The sequence below is a fragment of the Acomys minous genome, assembly GCF_964271855.1.
Source record: "Acomys minous genome assembly, chromosome: 10".
NCBI classification, from domain to species: domain Eukaryota; kingdom Metazoa; phylum Chordata; class Mammalia; order Rodentia; family Muridae; genus Acomys; species Acomys minous.
Window position 1 is genome coordinate 38,989,539 of NC_140491.1, and position 18,852 is coordinate 39,008,390.

At 38.4% G+C, this 18,852-nt stretch overlaps 1 pseudogene across 1 annotated transcript; it reads left to right on the forward strand.

The window, feature by feature from the left end:
- The first annotated feature begins 16,789 nt into the window (after positions 1-16,789).
- Positions 16,790-17,055, forward strand: LOC311606670 (dynein light chain 1, cytoplasmic-like; annotated as a pseudogene). Its single transcript has one exon. The product of its transcript is annotated as a dynein light chain 1, cytoplasmic-like (transcript).
- The last annotated feature ends 1,797 nt before the right edge of the window (positions 17,056-18,852 follow it).

An 18,852-nucleotide genomic window follows, 5' to 3' on the forward strand; every position in this document is an offset into this window, starting at 1 on the left:
CTTCACGTCTGGATTGCATTGCTCTGCTTGGCCTCAAACTAACTAACAATCTGTTCTAATCTTCTGGCTTCTTCTCATTCTCTGGCTTATAATGTCATTACCTGTGTGTCTAGCTTGTTGTCTCTTCAACCTGTCTTGGTAAAACTCTACTGGTGAAACTGCCTCTGAGTTCCATGAACTGAACTACCTCTACCTACTCCACTGTACTGCCTCTCAACTCACTGACTCAACCTAATTGACTGGAACTCAGAGATCTGCATGCCTCTGTCTCCTGAGGGCTGACATGTACCACCAAGCCTGAACTTGAGCTTTTCTTTACCTAAAACTTGATCTATACCAAGCTGGCCTTGAACTCAGATTTCCACTTGCCTCTGTCTCCTGGGATTAAAGGTGTGTCTGTATTCCAGCTGGGTCACACAGACCTAGAAGGTCTTTGGATGTGATCTCTCTCTCTAGAGTAGCCATGTTCTGAAGTAAAATCCCTCTGCAAGGTACTATTTAAAAACCAAAACAGAAATTCTGGGAGCAAATTAACTGATAAGATAAAAAAAAAATCCAGAAAATATTACTAAAAGACAAGGAAAGCAAAAGGGTGAATTTCAGAGTTGGAAGAAATGAATAACAATGTATATAAGAAAAAAATAATAATAAACATGACCAGAGCTCCCAAGAAATGTTGGATACAGCTAGGGGTTCAAATCTAAAACTCCATGGCATAGAAGAAACTTTATTTTGAATTTCAATTTTATTTTTTATACCAGTAGTACAATATTCCATTGTATAAACATACCATGTTCATTCATCAGTTGATGGACATCTTGGCTGTTTCCATTCCCTGGTAATTGTGAACAGATCAGCAGTGAATAGGGATGGACAGCTACGTCTGTGGTAGCATATGGAGTCCTTTGGGCGTATCCCCAAGAGAAGTATATCTGGATTGTGTGGCTGAGCTGTTCCCTACTTTTGAGAACATTAGCTCTGATTTCCATTATGACTGGACCAGTTCGCACGCCCATCAGCAGTGAATGTGTGTTCTCTTTTCTTCACATCCAGGCCAAGATTTGTTGTCTAATTTTTATTTTAGCTCTTTAATTGGTAAGATGAAGTCTCAAAGCAATTTCATTTGTACTTCCTTCATGGATAAGGTTGTTAAACTTTTAATTTTTTTTCACCCACTAGTATTTATATTCCTTCCTTCCTTCCTTCCTTCCTTCCTTCTTTCCTTCCTTCCTTCCTTCCTTCCTTCCTTCTTTTTTCCTTTCCTTTCCTTTCCTTTCCTTTCCTTTCCTTCCTCCCTCTGTCCCCTTTTCTTTTCTTTCTTTCTTTTTTCCTTTCTTCCTTCCTCCCCCCCCTCATTCCTTCTGAGAAATCCAGCTTATTTACATGTCTCAATTTTAAGGTAGTTTTTTTTTAACTTGATGTTTAGCTTTTTGAATTTTTGTATATCCTACTTACTAAGCTTTTGTCAGAGTACAGCTAGTGCAGATTTTCCCCTCCTGTAGGCTTTCTAGTAACTTAAGTGCTGGTGCCATTCTCTCTCTCTCTCTCTCTCTCTCTCTCTCTCTCTCTCTCTCTCTCTATTTTAGTTTCATGAGGTCTAATTTCTTGTTTGTCTTAATGCTTGTGCTAAAGACATCCTTATCAGAAAGTTCTTTCTTGTGTTAATTAATAGTTCCAGTCCCTTTCCTATTTCATCCTCTATCACGCTCAGTCCTGTTGTCTTATGATGATGTCCTTGATGTCTTTGGAGTTGAGTTTTATACAGAATGACAAAGAAGTATTGTGTTTCATTCTTTTAGATTATACTATTTGATTTGACAAGCATAATATAATGAAAATGCTGTCATTTCTCCAATGTGTATTGCTAGCATCTTCACCAAAAATCATGTGGCTCTAGTGGTATTGGGTTATATTTGGGCCTTTAATTATATCCCACTGATGAATGAATGAATCTGCTTTAATTACTGTTGCTCTGCTGTATAACTTGAAACGTGGGATGGTGATAACTTTCTTGGGTTTTTTTGTTTGTCTTTGTTTTGTTTGTTTTTTTAGTATTGTTTTTTATTTGATATTGTATTTCTATGTGAAAATTAAAATTTCTTTCTTTTAGCTTATGTGAGGAATTTCATTAGACTTTTGATGGAAATTGTGTTAACTCTGTAGATTGCGTTAAGCAAGATGGCTATGTCTCCAATCTATACCCATCTTCTAATAGCCTTTTCAATTTTTTTGTTCAGCATCTTCACTGTTTCACTGTACAAGTCGTTCACCTTCTTTGATGTGATTTACCCCAAGGCTTTTGTTGTTGCTAAAGATTTCTTTCTCAACTATGTTCCTCACTTGTATATAGAAAGGGTACTGGTCTCTCTCTCTCTCTCTCTCTCTCTCTCTCTCTCTCTCTCTCTCTCTCTCTGTATCCTGCTACTCTACTGAATGTATTTATCAGTACCATAAGAGTGTTTTGATGGAGCACTTGGGATCTTTTATGCATAGAATCATGTCATCTACAGATAAAGATGCTATGGCTTCTTTCTTTCCTATCTGTATCCCCTTATTTCTTTCACTTGTGTAGTGTTGATCAAGCTCGTGCTTTAAGTGCTACATCTCCCCTTATTCGACCATTCCCTCTGTGGACAGAAGCTGTTTTTGTTTTGTTTTATTTTATGAGATTCTTTTTTTTTTTTTTTTTTTTTGCTTGTTTGTTGGTCTTATTTTCTGAGCCCTAGGAACCTACATAGAGAGTTTGTCTCTGTGCCTATATGTTGAAAAGAATTTCCTGCTTTTTTTTTTCTTCAGGCAATTTCAGGCTATTAAGTCTCATTTTGAAGTTGTTGATCCATTTTCAGTTGCATTTGTGGAGGGTGAGCGGTAAGGATATACTTCTGTTTATTTTCATGTTGAAATCCAATTTTCCCATCCCCAAATGTTAGTGCTCTCTTTTCTCAGGGGACATTTTTTGGTATCTTTATCATAACACTGCTAGCTATGTGAAAATACCTTAAGGAAATATGTTAATTTGTATACTATCTAGAAAATATTTGAGTTGGTGAAATGGTCCTGGAAGAAAAGGAGCCTTTTACTCAAGCCTGGGGACCTGGAACCCATATAAAGGTGGAAAGGGAGAACAATGTTGCTCTCTGACCTCTATACATATGTAATGGCACTCATGTCCCCTGCCCTCTCCCCCTTCCCGCCCTCTCTCACACACACACACCACAGAGCAAGAGAGAGAGTTTCTGTTCACACACACAGAAGTGACATTTTCTAGATACTTTAATTAATTTGCATAAGCAAACACACACACACACACACACACACACACACACACACACATAGAGAGAGAGACAAAGACAGACACATTCACACACGCACGCACGCACACAGCACGGGGCAGGGGTGTGGAGGAGAGAGAGAACATTTGAAGATATTTTTCCTGTGAAACTGTATTCCCTTTACTTATGAACCATGTCCTGTCCCATGTCTTTGTAACCAGTGTTCTGCTCTCTGTTTCTTTAAGATCTCACTCTGAGAGGCTCACCTGGCAGCAGTTTCAAACAGACACTGAGACTCACAGACAAACACCTGGCAAAGTATAGGGAGTCTAGTGGTCCAGTGCAAAAGTCAGGGGAAGATCAGTGGACCTAGAGGTGACAAGAACTCCAAAAGAAGACCAACAGAGCCAACAGGGGCACAGAAGAGCCTGTGGAGTCTGATGCACAAACCAAGGACCATACATGGACTGGACCTAGGTCCTCTACAGAGATGTAGCTGAGGGGCAGGTCAGGCTTCTTGTCGATCTACTACTTAGGGGAGCATGGGCTGTCTCTGACATAGACTCTGTTGCCTATTTTTTGATCACTTTCTCCTGACAGGAAAGTCTTGCCTGGCCCCCGAGGGGGAGGAGGACAAACTCTGTCCTGATGCAACTTGATGAGTTGTGGTGGGTGGGTTGGGGGGGCTCCCCTTTTCTAAAGAATAGGGGAGGAGGGAAAGGAAGGGATGATAGGACTGGGAGGAGAAATTGGAGGGGGCTATGCCTGGGATGTAAAATGAATAAATAAATAAAAATTTTAAAATATTTTTTAAAATCTGATAGCCTTTAAAGCCATCCATATTGCTTCATATGTGTGTGTACCTGAGCTGGTACACACCCAGGACCATATGTCTTTTTAAATTTAATTTCTTTAATTGTATACTTGTAAACATGTTAGAATGTGAAATTAATTTGCATTTCCTTTATCAGAAAAATTCTGTCACCTAATATATACATGTGTACTTTTGACTCTTAGTCCTAAGTGGTAACTCCGGTTGTCCCTTGTTATTTTTCTGGCATTTAACTATGTTCCCACTGAGCACACTTGCACTGCACTTGTTTAGCTTTGGAGATTAGTTTCCTCAGCCAACTTCCGGCTCCACCTCTCCACCTATCCACCTACCATCTCAGATGAAATTGTGGCTTTCACAGACATTAATGTTAATCTATATGCTTTTTATAGTATAAAACATTTGTGTGCTTTCAACAATTGTCATATACGCTTATCAGTTAGTTTTACTTTTTTGTGGTTTCACTATTAAAATTATTTACTTTTTGAGGCTATAATGTAATTATATCATCCCCCACTTACTTTTCCTTTCTCCAGATCCTCCCATATAGCCCTTCTTGCTCTCTTCCAAGTTCATGGCTTCTTTTTTCATTAGTTGTTACATATATACATGTGGGTGTACATGGATAGTCTCATAACAGCTACCTAGACTATATAATGTTACTTGCATGTATTAAGTTTTCATGGCTGACCATTTGGTATTGGATAGCCAATTGGTGTGCTCTTCCCTGGGAAAAACTATTTCTCCTGACCTTGCCATTTCTTGGTTGCCTGTAGTTCCTCTTGTAGAACTGAGGCCCTCAGGGGATTTCTTCGGTCCACGTTAACATGCTATGATTGGTATTTTTGTTTGTCTCTTGTAAGGAGTCAGGTGGTGAGACTCCATGGGTGTGGCTTCTGACATTCCTAAGAGACACAATCTCACAGCAAACTTATTGACCTTCTGGCTTTTACAATTTTTCTGCCTTCTCTTCTGCAACAATCCTTGATATTTAAGTGTGGGATTGTTTTGAGGGTGTGTCTGTTGGGATTGGACTCTAGTTTCCTAACATGTGCACTTTGTTTTGTTTTCTCCCATCATATTTCCTACTTTGAGGCATGATTTAATTCTTAATTATTATTCTCTTTATTAGTACACATAATTTTTAACTTTATACTATCTGTGCTGTGAGACCATGACATTCCATAATGGTAGAGGCCATTAAAACCTGCCACAGATATGACAGTACAGTAAAAATACCAAGTGACGCTACTAACCTCTTTCTAAGAAAAACCAATTCTGAGTCCCACACACTGACACTGAAGGGGTTCCATCTGCCAAAAATTCCACAGTTTTATTCATAAATAGTTATTAAAATTCTCTTATATCTTAATTCAACAGAATAGTAAGAGAAACTTGTTATAGTACACGTTTCCTACGGCATTTTTCTTTATTTGTTGAGCTTTCATAATGCAAGCAAGGAAAACATAGACCTAAATGTGTATTGAACTGCTCCTAACACAGAAATTCTGAAAGACAGCTCTGTCACTTTAAATGTTCGCTTTGAGAATCCAGATCCTTCTGAAGTTACTCTAGTAATTGTTAATTTTTCCCAATTTAATTTTTTGGTGTTGTGTTTTTCCCAGCAAGAGAACATTGGTTTTGTTAGAATATTCCTATTTTAAGTTAGCGTATTATAAGCTCAATGTGTTTTTCTTTTGGTTGCCATAGGTTTTTTACTTGTGAATCAATCCCATCTGTGATCGTGTCCCTGTGATGATTGTGCTTGGCAGGTTGATAACAAAGCTGATTATGTAATGGACATTGGAACTGCACATTAGGGAAGTAGGAGAATGTGCATACAAAACCCACGCGGGACACTAGAAAAACAAGTGATGGTAAGCGGCTTGCCAACCAGAGGTAAAATACAGAAATGAAGACATAGAAACTTTGGAAGAAAAATATACCTTACCAAAAGAAACAAGAAGATGGAAATTATGAGGAAAAGTCCAACTGATGACATCAAAATCATGAGAGAGAGAGAGGGAAATGAGAATGAATCACCACAAAAAAATCTTTCTATGAAAAAGCTGAAAATAGATGAGCAACATCCATGTGACACTAAGAAATAGGAATTGAGAAAAAAAAAGCAGCTCTGAAGATGGATGAAAGTTTGGAAGGCAGAGTGATGAAAAGGAAGAATTTAAAATACTCGAACAAGGGAGGAGCAGCAACTATGAAACCAAGATGGATGACACTGGTTTTCTGGAAAAATACAAGCTAACAAAATGTCCAAGAAGGAACATTTTAAACCCTTTAGTATGTTCTCCTGCTCTTTCTTTTTTTTTTTTCTTTTTCTTTCTTTCCTTTTTTTTTTTTTTTTACATTTTTGAGAATTTTATACATGAGTATTGTATTTACACCATTTTCACCCTACTCTCCCTCCACTCTCTAAACTTATGACATTTTATTTATTTATTTATTTTCTTTTTCCTTAATTTTTTATTTATCACAATTTATTCACAATACATCCTGATTGTTATGCTCTTGCTCTTATCTTCCAGTTCATACCCTCCCTCCCCTGTCTGCCCTATTTCCCTCCCCTAAACCCATGAGGGGCCAATCCTCCCTCACCTTCTGACCTCAGCCTAGCCAGAGTCATCAAGATAGACTGCATTCCCTTCCTCCATGTGCCCTCAAGGCTGCTCGTACGAGGGGGAGTGATTAAATCTCTGGCATAGAAGTTCATGTCAGAGGCAGTCCCTGCTCTCCCACACCCCCACATGGAGAATGAGCTGAACTTATGGAATTTTAAATTATGATTTTCCTGAGGGGGATTACCTCCCCCTGTATGTGCTCATAGGGTATCAAGTCTCTTCTTGGTAACTGGCTATCCTTCCTCTGAGTGCCACCAGGTCTCCCCATCCAGGGGACATGGTCAAATATGAGGCACCAGAGTATGTGAGAAAGTAATATCCCACTCTCCACTCAACTGTGGAGAATGTTCTGCCCATTGGTTAGATCTGGGTAGGGGTTTAAAGTTTACCACCTGTATTGTCCTTGGCTGGTGCCTTAGTTTGAGCAGGACCCCTGGGCCCAAATCTGCCTTTCATAATGTTCTACTTGTAGGTTTCTAAGACCCTCTGGATCCTTCTACTTCAGTCATAGGGGAGGGGAATAAGGGGAAAACGGGAGGGAGTGAAGAATGGGAGGATACAAGGGATGGGATAACCATTGAGATGTAACAAGAATAAATTAATAAAAAAAATTATGATTCTCTCTCTCTCTCTCTCTCTCTCTCTCTCTCTCTCTCTCTCTCTCTCTCTCACACACACACACACACACACACCACAGCACATTTAACACAAATTAAAATAGTAATATACATGAGAACAAATTGAGGAAGTAATTAAAAAAAAAAAAGATATACCTTTGAGAAGGGCACATAGACCAGGTCTCAACACATGAATTTTAAATATTCGTTAAATTTTTTTCAATAATGCTATTGGAAATATTTTAAGTCACAAAGAAGGTATAAGTCTCCCTTTTACATTTATGAACCTGGGAAAATTATAATAATGAAAGTCATGATAGCATTGAATGTAAAATTATACAAAATTAGAGCAAGAAAATGCCAGATCATTTAAAATAAAATTATAGCAAAAAAAAAAATCCAGAAATTCAAAACTGCAACAATTTAATCAAGGAGGCTTCACTATAAATGAAAGTTTAGAGCTGGAGAAATCATCCTGTGGGTGAAGTCCTTCCTGGGCAAATGTGGCACCTGAGTTCAGATCCCCAGCACCCACATAAAAGTAGCTTGTGTTAGTGCCTGGCTATGATCCCAGTCCTGCTACAGTGAGATGGGAGGGGAAAACAATAGCACATCCAGAAGCTTAATGGCCAGCTGTACACAAAGGCAAACAAGAGGCACCATCGTAATCAAAGTTAAAGAACCAACACCTGAGATTGTCCTTGGTGTTCCACATGCAGGCCACAGATATGATAATGTCTGCACTTTCACACACAAGATACAAACACCTTACACACGCGCACACACATACACACCCCACATGCGGCAAAAGTTTAAAACATTAAGATGGATATTAAATAATTCACTTTATCAATCAACTACAGCATAACAATATAACCATATCCATTTGACATTGAAACGGTATCTCACACTCTATAGAGCCGTCCTTTTTTATCTCTAAAGTAGAAACGATAGCATAGATAGCTAACTCGGACCTCTTCAAAGACGGTTTATAATGAAAACTTTTTCATAAACAAAATTGCAGACTATCCAAAAGAAAAAATGGTCTTTAAGGATTAGAAATAATGCATATCATCTGCAAAAGAATGGCCCACTTTGAACAAATACCTTGAAAATACTGGCAAGTTGAATAATTTGTGCCGTATTTTCCTGGGAAGACAGGAGCAGATGTCTACTGAGTACAGCCCAAACAGGTTGGACTGTTAAGGGACCCCACAGCTGGCCTCTGTTTGTCCTCCGGGAGCTCTCCAGCTGAGGTATTCAATCTTGGCTTAGTCCCATTCTGGGCTCTTGGCACATCTACCAGTTCTTTGCTTATGACTAAGTCTTTGAACTCTGAGCTCTCCTTAACCTTTTTTTGTAGTGACCTGTAACTCACATTTACACACACACACACACACACACACACACACACACACACACACATCAATCACTACGCGAAATATTGAACAATGTGAGAATCAGTATTGGTAATTAAGATTGGTATTAAAGAATTTGTAGTTGCCAGTGGCAGTTCAACCCAGTTTCAAAGAAAATCAGTCAAAATTACTTGGTAAACTGCAGCCAAAGACACTAAATTAGTGAATTTATTGTTATTCAATAAATTCTGACTTGTGGGAAGGCACAAAATGTTTCTGTCTATATGTGTAAGCATGTATAAACATGTCAATGTTTCTGGCATAGTGCATGCATGATGAGGAAAATATTAGTTAACTTTGGGATAATCACTGAACGATTAAAAACAGAAGCATAAAGTATATAATATAAATGGAAAATAAAACCAGTTGGTTAAAACATCCATATTACCCAAATTCCCAGTTAAAGTGAAAAGAAAGCAAAAAGATAAAGTAGAAACAAAACCCACAAATAACAAGAGCTAACAATGAAACAATAAAAAATTAAACTGAAAATACTTGAGGGATGAGAACTTCAGCACTGCGATTTTAACAAATATAATAGAAATAAAATTGCTATTTAGTGGTAATCAGAAAACATAATTTTTACTGATACAGGATCTCATGAAGCCCAAGTTGGGATTAAAATCCACTGTGTAGTCAAAGCTGACTTTGAATTCCTGATTCTTCTGTATCCAATTCCCCCACACTGGGAGCACAAGCCTGTACCATCATAAGTAGATCAATGCAATTACATAACCTTAAAATTATTAACCTGTCTCAATCACACATTTAAAGTATTCAAGTTCCAGCTGGGGCTACTGACCACCATACTGCAAAGCAGTGATATAGAATGTTTCTGAAATTGAAATATTGGGGTAGTCTAGCATTTATCAAGTCATAGGTGATAATAGCTTGGGGGCCGAGGGTTCTATAAACTAGATAGGCTCCAAATCTACCCTGAGCCAGTGGCTTGGGTTCTGTCTCATAGACTACAAAGGTTGAGTAGAGTTGAGAAGGGAAAAAAAAAACCCAAGAGAGCATCAGTCTCATAAGAATTATTAATACCAAAGGAATGGTCTCCATGGAAGTGACTTAGACCAGTTCTAGTCATAGACTCTAAAAGAACAGTCATAACTTTTTTCAAACAGTTCTAAGGAGACATGAATGCACTCCAAAAGTAAAACAAAACAAAACAAATAAAAAACCAAAAAAACAGAAACAGAATAACATCAAGAAGTAAATTCAGTATATGAAACTGAATTCAATAATGAGAATTACTGAAGAAAAAAACAAACTGAAACTATGACTAAAATGAAAAGCTCACTGAGCCAAATAAGACAAATAGTGAAAAGTCTCACCAACAGAATGGAACAGAATGTCTGAAGCTGGGTAGAGAAACTAGATAAATTATGGTCAAGGAAAAATTAATGAACACATGAGTAGAATGTGAAAAAAATTTTGGGATATCACAAAAAGACTAAGTCCATGCATCATGTGATTGAAATAAGAATAGTTCCATGAAAGAGGCATAGAAAATCTTTTCAATAAAATTACTGAAGAAAATTTGCCAAGTATAGAGTATACTGGAAAAAATACTACAGACTAAAGAAAAAAACAAGCACACTCAAAAGTCCACAGAAGAAAAATAAGCAATACTAAGACACTTAAGCAAAGGAGGTGTTCACCATAATGTAAAAAATAAAATGGCAGGAATTATACATGCATTTCAATATAGACTCTAAATATTAATAGTCTAATTCTCCCCAACAAATATACAAACTAGCACACTGGATATAAACAAGAACCAACTTTTTGCTGCTACCAAAACATGTACATCACTTTCAAAGATATTTAGTACCTTGGGGTAGAAAGAATGGAAAAAGATATTCCAAACAAGAGAAACGAGGGACAGACAGGGATAGAACATTTAATATCTGATGGAACAGACTGCAAGCCATGGCTAACCAGAAGAGATAGATGAGGGCACTTTGAGCTTATTAAGAAAAAAAAACTTTCAAGAATAAATTATAATTCTAAACATATGCAATAAACCTAGGTGTGCACAGTTTCATAAAGCAAACTCTACTAGATGTAGAGACACAGATTAACCCCAATTCAGTAATAGTGAGTGAATCCAGTGCTCCACTCTCACCAGTGGGCATAACAGTAGACAGGCAAAGAGCAGAAAAACATAGAAGTTAATGGCATCATAATAAAATATGATCTATGGACCTGAAATACATCTATGGAATTTTCCACCCAACCATTGCAGGATACATACCTTTCTCATCATCCCATGGAACTTTATTCAAAATACAGCACAAAACATGACACAAATCAACAAATATAGGAAGCTGAAATAATGTCTTAATCTTATATTACCGCAATGGAGTAAAAGTAGATATCGTCAGTAATAGAAACTAAAGCAAGCACACAAACTTTGGGAGATTAAATAGCACACTATTCAGTGATAAGTAAATCACTGAAAAAGAATTAAAAAGGAAATAAAAAATCCATAGCACAAGAGGAAAAGGAAAACAGAACATTGCTAAATCTGGGTGATATAGTGGAGGCAGTCCTGGGAGAAAAGTTTGCAGCTCTGTGTTCTTACATCAGACAATCAGAGTACTCAAATAAGCAACTCAGTTATGTGCTATAAGATTTTGGGAAAACAAGAACAAAATAAACCTCACAACTGTAGGTGAAGAAGAAGAAAAAAAAGAGCAGGATACAAACCAGTGAGATAGAAATTAAATGAAAACAAATTGGTTCTTTGAAAAGATAAATAAGATTGACAAACATTTACTTAAATCATACAAAAGAAAGAGAATATACACAAATTAATGAGATCAAATGTAGAGAGAGACATACATAACAGATACAACTGAAATTAAGAAAATCATTTATAGACCTACCTTCCATAAAAATCCATATTCCATTAAATTAGAAGAATCTGAAAAAATTTAGATGGATTTAAGAAACATATTACCCTGGTGGCACTCAGAAGAAGGATAGTAGGCTACCAAGAAGGGACTTGATACTCTATGAGCATATACAGGGGGAGGAAGTCGCCCTCAGTCATAGTCATCGGGGAGGGGAGTAAGGGGAAAATGGGAGGGAGGGAGGAATGAGAGGATACAAGGGATGGGATAACAGTTGAGATGTAATATGAATACATTAATAAAATATGTTAGAATTAAAAAACATATTACCCAATAAAATTAACTCAGGATGAAATAAGTAATTTAAACATATCCATACAAACAAGGAAGCTGAAATGGAAATTTGAAAAATTCTATAATTACAAAAAAATTCAGTACCTGAACAAATCACTGCAAAATTCTAACAGACTTTTAAAGAAGAGCTAGCCCTAATCGTAAGCTATTCATAGAATAGAAAAGGAAGAAATGCTTCCAAAATCTTTTATGAAGCCTCTTATCCTGATATCAAAACCAGATAAAGGCGTAAAAGAAAAGAAAATTACAGACCAGCCTCCCTGATGACCACAGATGCAACAATTAGCAATAAAATACTTGCAAACTGAATCCAAGACCACATTTTCAAATTGGCTTTATTCCAGAAACATAGGGATGGCTTCATTCAAGTCTATAAATGTAATCCATCAATGACAAAATCCCAAACTCACTTCAGTAGATGCAGAAAAGGCTTTTGGAAAAGTCCAAGATCTGTTCATGATGAAAGGCAAGTGGAGGCCAGGGATAAAGGGATCATGCCTCAACATAATGTGTATCACATGTGCCCAAACCCATGAGCAACACCATGCTAAGTGTAGGAAAGTTCAAGGTATCCTCAGCAAGACAGTGAGCAAGACACAAATGGCTACTCCAGTCTACTCTTATTCAACATAGTACTATTACTTGAAGTCTTAGCTATAACAATAATGGCAGAGAAGCCATAGAAAGCAATAGAAGCCAAAGAGAGCAATAGGGCGGGGGGGGGGGGGGGGGGGGGAGAAGGAAAAGCATCCTTTTTTTTTCCAGGTGATATGATTCTGTATGTAAGAGACCTCAAAGACTCAACCAGGAACCTCTCATTGCTAATAAACATGTTGTCAGGATACAAAATTAATATACAAAATTCAATGGTCTTCCTATAATGCCAATGACAAATTAAAATCAGAGAAACAACCCCGTTTACAGGTGCCACTCGCTAAAAACACAAAGAAGCAAACAAAACAAAACAAAAGCCCCGAAGCCGTGGACATCCCGATGGGGAAGCGGTCTCACGATGTTTCCGCAGGAGTCTGTGGCCATCAACGGAGGCTGGAGAAGAAATCATTATGTTCAGTGATAGAGCCACTGGTGGGGTATGTGTGTAGTTTTGAAAGAATGAATTAAAAAGGTATAACCAGGTTAAAGTGGGTGGGGAGGTATAGTTTTTGTAGTTCATGATTCTAGACACTGAAGTGATTGTGTTCAGGAGTGGCAATCGGGAGTGACATTCCTAAAAGTTACCCAATGAGACTGCCGAGATGGAAACTTCTGCCCCAGAACATGAATGTTGATACTGAGACTCTCTAAACTGCCTGCAGTGACCTTTGACCCTCCAGTCACCTCCTAAGGATTGACCCCACCCATCTCACGTTGGGCCCTGGAACTACGCCAGTCAGCTTCTTGTACAGCAGGCAATAGTTTGTCCTAAAATTTTACTGAAAATGGACTAAAATTGTAACAGATGATTGAAAAAAATAGTCCTTAAATTATGAGCATAAAGAAATATAGTTGGTAATTAAGTGTAATTTAAATATATAGTCACAAGAATGAACTTCAAGTATATTCCTGCCTGGGAAAATAATAGAAATAATTTTAGTTCTGTTCTCATAAAATATCACATTATTTGGAATGCTTATTTATAACACCCGTCTTGAGAAGCATTTTTGCCTATATTTGGAATTTGAATATTTTTGAAAAGGGATAAAACATGTTAATTTCTCCAGCTAGCTTGTTATAGATGCTTCAGAAATCCTGAATCAGTATTCTAAGAACAGCATGCTGAATGAGCATCCTCAGCTGGGCAGCAGAACACCCAGAGGACTATAGTTCTGATTGAAGGAACCACAATGACGGAGCAAATGAGCACAAGTGAATGGCTTAATTATTGTTTGCAGTTTGCAAATTAGATCTACACAGGCAAGAAAGATGTTTCTATACTTTCCTTCTACAATTAAGCACAGTTTGTTAAAATATTTCCCACAAATAAGGGAATTGAGACTCTCAAACCTGAGTTCTGATTTTGGCAAAGTAAAGTTTCAAATAACCTTGATTCTGTGGCATACAATTCCAAATCAAAGCCATTTACAGTGGAACTTGGCAGACTGCAATCCAAAATCAGGGTTCTTTAGAATTTCATCATCCCCAAATGTGAAAAACAAAATCCAAATGACTTTTCTTTTTCATTTCTAAAACTTTTCTTTTAATTAAAAAGGCATGTATGATTTTAGATGGCAAATGCATAAGGGAAAAAAAAATCTCATTAAAAGAGGAAATCTACCAGTGAGGGTCCTGGCCTAAGCAGATGGCAAACTTAAATTGGTACTTTGAAGCAAGTTTAATAAAGAGAGTTGTTATCAATATATAGGCATAAGATAGGCTGCTACAGGGCCTTAGAGTATCTTGAATGTGGTGAACGAAATGGAGGAGGCAACTGACAATCAGAATGTGGAAAAAATGAGCCATGCGAGAGTACATCACCTTTGGGAGAGGTAGGTAGCCATGTGAGAGAGCATCACCTTGGGAGAGGTAGGTAGCTGATTCATACAACTACCGAAGGAGGAAGTCTGAGGAACAAATATCCAACCACACTCACTGTTTAGTCTCCTTCATTTCATCTGATTATTTTTTTCTTGATGCCTCCTGCTGTCTGAACTCAGCACTCTGGCCCTAACGGTATAGGCTTTAGTTCTTACTGGTTAGTCCAATGTAGCACAGAACATCGGGGATCGGGGGGAGAGAGTCTGGAGAGCAACTGGAAGGAATTCATTCAGTAGAGGCTGAATTAATGCAGGTTAATGTTGTCCACCTGATGGAGTCTAGAGCCACTTGGAAGACAATCCACTGGGCATAGCTATGAGGGTATTTCTAGAAAAATTTAACACAGCTCAGAAAATCTACCACAAGAGCCTGGCATGGTGGTATACACCTTTAATCCCAGCACTCATGAAGCTGAGTAAGATGGCTGTCTGAGTTAGAATCCAGCCTAGTGTACAGAGTGTGTTCTGGGACATCCAGAGCTACACAGAGAAACCTTGTCTCAACAACTAAACAAACGAACAATGCAATTAGTCAATTTATTTGTTCCTTCAAGCTTGAGCCTTGCACATTATCCAGGTAAGCAATCCATGTTCTCAGGAAAGGACAAAGAAAATCCCAACAGCTATTGCTTCATCACAGGGAGCTGTCTACAGGCATATCTCCATCATATCCTGACACACTATGCGCTAGTTACAATCAGCAGTCTTCAAATTATAAAGAGGAAATCTTAAAGAAAAAATAAGTAATGTAAATAAGAATTCCTGTGGTCAGCCTCGATGCACAAAGCCTGTATGATAGTTATTTTATTTTCTTTCACACTAATTTTTGTATTCTTTTTATGCTCAGACAGAACCTCATCTAAGTTGGGTCCCTGCTCTAAGAATAGTTTCACTTTCATTATAATAGTGTAGTGATAACTCAGTCATGATCAATTCCATCTGACCTTGTTGTTGTCCCTTGTTGTTTGTGGGACAGATGATAGGAAGGGTTCAAGATGGCTGTGTTCCCTTATGAAATCATTATTTTCCTTTAGTATCCGACATCTTTATCCAACCAGGCTGAGATTATGAAGACCGGAAGCATATAGTCGTTAATGACTCTATTAATCACTATTTTACCACTTCTCTGATGTAGAACATGACCATGAAGAAGATTGTATCCTGTGTTAACAATTACCCCAGGGGTTTACTTCATGCTGAAAATGTATCTACCCATATCAAGACAATTCATTGATCTTTAATGATCATAATCTCTCCCCTATCCCCCCTGCAATGCCGATGACACAAGATGTTGGCTAGGCCATCTGGTAGTTGGCTAGTCATTCTTGAGCATGGTGGCAGCTTGGAGCCTGTGTTAAAACCTTGGATTGATGTGGTGCAGCCAATCATTCCTGCTGGGGGTATAGATATGACGCCTGTGCCTTGTATGCCAGCAAACCAAGGTTTCAAGAGCTCAGGGGAGAAATTTACCTCTTACATTTTCTGCAGAGGTTATATTTGGTTCTGTTTTATTCTCTTGAAATTGATGGTAATGTGAGTTCTTCATAGTCTTCCATCTGGCCTCATTTGCCATATAGATTCAACTCCACTGGCCAAGAACTTAACAAAGACATTTTCTCAGAAACTCAATACATCATAATTATTATGATATATTTCTATAAGTGGACGGAACACACCAAGATAGATCTGCATTCCTACCAGTCCTATTGTAGGAAAAAGCCAGGTGATTGTCATAACTCACTACTTGGTTAGCATCAGATTACAGCCAGCCTCTGTACTTCTTGAAATTTCCCAGGTTTGTGTTTATTAAATGTTTATAGGCAATAGACACCCCTGAGATGTCTGTAGACAATTTATTATATATTCTGAATGAATGAATATTTCAGGGTCCTTCTCCAAAATATGAAGTCCCATTCCCAATTCTGGACCTGTAGATTTTGCCATCTCTTACCTGTGTGTACTAGAATCATCTGTAAAGGTTAGAAATTCGTTGCTATTGCCAACACTCCAGACTGTAGCTTTAAAGAACATGCTTAATCCTTAGTCCTAGAAGACCCATGACTCCAGGAGATGAGGAACACTTTTTCAACCCTTTACCAAGATGTTGCGGTTTCTATTTACAATCTCTTTGTTTTCTCTGGGGCAGAGTTTCTTGACTTTATTGACAAGGAAAATTTAGGTTGGTGTAGATGTGCTATGGCTTCTGTAGAGACCGGCTGTCCTCTGCTGTTTGAACAGCTGCTTGGCCCTTGCTCCACGGTAACCATGTGTGACCAGAAGGTGGTGATAAAAAATGCAGACATGTGGGAGGGGTTCAACAGTACTGGGTGCAGTGTGCAACTCAGGCGTTGGAGAAATACAACATAGAAAAGGATGTTGCGGCCCGTATCAAGGAGTTTGACAAGAAACACAGCCCCTTCTGGCACTGCATTGTGGGGCGGAACTTCAGTAGTTATGTGACACATGAAAGCAAACACTTCATCTGCTTCTAACTGGGTCAGGTAGCCATTCTTCTGTTCAAACGTGGTTAAAAGCATGGACTGTGCTAAACACCCAGTGATCCATCACAGTCCAAGGACTGCATCCTCACTTCCAAAAACCAGAGACTGAATGAATCTTCAGCCTTGTTAAGGGAACACTGATTGAATCTATTGTTTTGTACAGGGCATCATCCTTGTTTTGAGTTTGTGCTTATAAAATAATTAGTAAAATAGCTTACATTTGTATTTATTTTCTAGACCATACTTCTTTACTGCATATTTCTCCCTTAGAACATGCCTCTAAAAATAAATCTGTTGGAGACGTAAAAAAAAAAATAATTTAGGTTGTCTAAATGTGAGGTTTGTACGGTGTAGGCTACCTCCCTGCAACCTTGGCATCTACTCACTAGACAGTAAGAGTAACTTTTTGTCTCCAGATTCATATTGTCTGCAGTCACTGTCAAAAATCTCTTGGAGGGCAGCACTGCTACCAGCTGAGAAACACTGCTTTGGAGCTTTAGATAACGCAATCTAGAGCCATAATCTTGCAATCCACATTATCATCAGACGGACTGATTGCCACAGTAATTGACATTGCACAATATGTCCTATATTTGCCCTTCAGTCTCTCCCACTTAATTTGAATACTAATCAAGCTCCTTGCCTAGGTCCCTTCCCTCTGAAGGAAGGAAAGGATGCTTTCTCAGAATCCCGTGTTGAGTTCTGCCTCCTAAAGCTATGTCGAGTACCAATTTCTCTATCATTTAATTTCACAGCAGGAAACAGATGTTGTACTATGCTGAAGCCATTCGACAACAGTTTAATCAAGGGGCCATTTACATAAATGAGGCCACAATATGGGGAAACCAAGGAGAAGGTAGCATCACTAAGTTGGTGATGGGAGACTCCTTTTTTGTCTGTAGACCTGAATAAGTAAATGTTGAAGGAAGAGTTACTAGAATGACAGGGGAGGAGGGAAGGGGGGGTGGGGAGGGAAGGAGGAGGGAAGGAGGAGGAGGAAGAGGAGGAGGAGGAGGAGGAGGAGGAGGAGAGAGAGAGAGAGAGAGAGAGAGAGAGAGCTAGAACACCTGAGAGCAGCTCTTCTTTAGGGAGGGTGTAAGCTTGGAGAACAGGTCCTCCTCGCCCTTGCTGTTCTTCCTTCTGTGGGTCCCTACTGGCGGGGCCCAGCTGCAAGGCAGGATGCAAAGGAGTTCTCTGAGAAGGATATATGTGATTTCTCATGCTTCTCCCACGTGAGCCAGGGTGGAAAACGATGAAAGCCAGTTCTAGAGGGGTGAAAGACAAAGGGAAAAAAATGCCTCCTTATGGTAAACCATAAAAAGAAGTATATTTTAGGTGAAGTAAGAGACATTAGATACAAAACAGTATATGAAAATGCTGTCAATGACATGACAGAGTGTACAAATCTCAAAAATAAAGGACACACAGGAATGCATGCACACCTGTGCATACTCCCACACATATACATGTACATAGAAGAGTGCACACTCATGTGACATTCAGGTGCGCACATTTTCTTTATAATTTCTAAGTCACCAGGAAAAAAAATCACTTTGGTCAAATTAAGGTGACTTGTGAAAGTTTAAATCTAGTTTTTCACCATACTATTGATTTTGTCTGTAACAGCTGCTACATACATTCAGTAGGTTTGTTCAAATAAGAGTTTTATGACAATTTCAAAAGTCTAAAGGGTCGTGGCTATAGAGAGGTGGCTCAGTGGTTAAGAGCAAGTGATACTTTTGCAGAGGACATGAGTTGGATTGCCAGCTCTCTCATTAGGTGGCTTACAAGTACTCATAACTACAGGGGATCTAATGGCCTCTGACC